Source organism: Aplysia californica, unplaced genomic scaffold, assembly GCF_000002075.1.
Source record: "Aplysia californica isolate F4 #8 unplaced genomic scaffold, AplCal3.0 scaffold01094, whole genome shotgun sequence".
NCBI lineage: Eukaryota > Metazoa > Mollusca > Gastropoda > Aplysiida > Aplysiidae > Aplysia > Aplysia californica.
Genome location: NW_004798364.1, coordinates 151,572 through 153,855, shown reverse-complemented (window position 1 = coordinate 153,855; position 2,284 = coordinate 151,572). Strand labels below are relative to the sequence as shown.

The window sequence follows — 2,284 nt, the reverse complement described above, 5'->3', positions numbered from 1 at the left end:
CAATTCTCTCACCCCCCCCCTCCCCCAATCCCTCCCCAGGTCGCCGAATTCTGATGGACGCCGTACAGCAGCTCATCTACCAGCGTAACCTCAACTACATGCTGGCCCTCACGTCATGCAGCGCCACGTTGGCCTCAGACTACGCCTACCTCAGCACGCAGGTCACCAACTACAGCGTGGACGCCACGTGTGACGCCTACTTCGCCCGCAGCGTCTACTACACCACGTGCCTACGAATGGTAGCCAACATCACGTCCACCTTCACGTCAGTATCGCAGGTTGGCACGCCCGAAGTGAACGCTTTCGAGACGGATTTTCGCTCGCTGATTCTTCTGGTGAGCGACTGCTACGACCGTGCAACCTATATGTGGTGGGGGGTGGGCGCCGCTTACATTCTGCTGGTGGAGATTCTGGCGAAAGTTTCTGACGAGCTGGTCCTTTGTGCTTCCCTCACCAACATTGCCTTATCGTCATCATCATCGTGCCCCGTTTCGTCGACGTCATCGTCTGCCGATTTCTCCTCCGAGCACGAGAAAAGGACGACGAATATCAACGTGTATCTGCCGGCTTTCTCCGGTTTGATAGACAGAGGGATAACCCAAAACATCGGCTGGGATCTTGATGCTTCTGTCGGTGAGAGATTTCTCTGTCGTCCTTTATATAGATTGAACGTTTCTTTCAACACTGCACTTCGTTAGTTTTACATTTATTAACACTTTGCAGTCACTTGGTGCAATAATACGCCGGTGTAAATTGTCCGTTCCGGTCAACTGTCGCACTTCTACACCAGGCCTGAGAAGTCTGTTGCAGTCGTTCTCCTGGCTGGGTGACCAGATGGAGGGTATTGTGTACTGCTGGCTGTGTGACTGCAAAGTGTTAAATAAAAGGCGGGATCTCTAAATGTAACGTCCTTTTCCGATAGAAATAATCCCAAACGTTGGAGAGCCTTAACATTCCTCAAAGCAACACATACATACTTTCGTGGGTGGTTGTCGGGTGCTCTGGTGTGATTTGCTTTTTCTTTCCTATCAAACATCTATCGTCCTTATCTCCTCTTCTTCTTTTTTATGTTTGTTACTCTCTTGAAACTACTCTAATGTTCTGGCGCTCATATGACCTATGCAGTTGGGACCTAAAACTACCCCCCAACCCCAAATATATTCAGAATTGTCTATTGAAGATTCGAACAAGGGCAATCAGCTCCGATGTCCAGCAGAGCTAACGGTAGTCACAGAACGCAATACAAATTTACACTGGTCGCTCGGCTGCGAATTATGACGTCAAAATTGTCGGTGAAGATAATAATAATTGTGCTGCTGAAGCTAGAGAGGTGAGCAGAGTAAGTCTGATTCCCTGTAAGGACTTCTCTGTTGACATCCACCCCTTGACGCTAATATGACCTTATGCAGTTGCGAGCGCCGTAAAACCTCTTCTAAAACAAACTAAAACAAATTAAAACAAACAAAGGTGTAGATAAACAAACGGGTGAAAATTGTCTCATCTGCATATTATTATTATTTGCATCTGTGCCACAAGTTTAGATTTACCTAGTGTGCTCGCAAGGTGTCTGAGGACGAAAACACAGAGAATGTATCGTGTTATAAATCGCTTGTACTAGCAAGCAAGTGATAGTAATAAGATTTCCCTTTGTGTGTCGTTGGCTCCTGTTGGGCGGATGGTTGGAGGGTGCAAGTGGTTGGTCTCATCTTTGTTCTTTAGCTGTGTCTGTTTGTCTGTCTGTCTGAGTAACTGCCTGCCTGCCTATCTCTCTGTTTTTCTGTCTGTCTGTCTGTCTGTCTGTCTGTCTGTCTGTCTGTCTGTCTGTCTGTCTGTCTTTCTGTCAGTCTGTCTGTCCTACCTTTCTCAGCATAACTCTTTCTCTACAATCTGCATGCTTAAGAGCCTGTCTAAGAATAGAAACTCATCAGTGGCACAGTTCTCTGACACGAATCACGTCACAGATCTTACACATTCTTCAGAATAGCAACCCGGAAGACATTTTGGATGTGGCAAGATCCGATATTGAGGGCGATGTCCCGCCATAGTGTTTGAGTGTGACATAATATAAATACCTACTGTGATTATAGGTCTGTGGGAGACAGAGGGTAGGGAGAAGGGGTGGATATAGATAGATATATGGATAGATGGATAGATAGATGGATGGATAGATGGATAGATAGATGGATGGATAGATGGATAGATAGATGGATAGATGGATGGATAGAAAATTAGATAGATAGATAGATAGATAGACAGATAGATAGATAGATAGATAGATAGATAG

The 2,284-nt window shown here is 45.9% G+C and overlaps 1 protein-coding gene across 3 annotated transcripts in view; it reads right to left on the bottom strand.

Moving 5' to 3' along the window:
- LOC101846323 (caspase-9) overlaps nt 1-2,284 on the bottom strand; it is a gene marked incomplete in the record, with an annotated part of 22,145 nt that overhangs the window by 13,071 nt on the left and 6,790 nt on the right.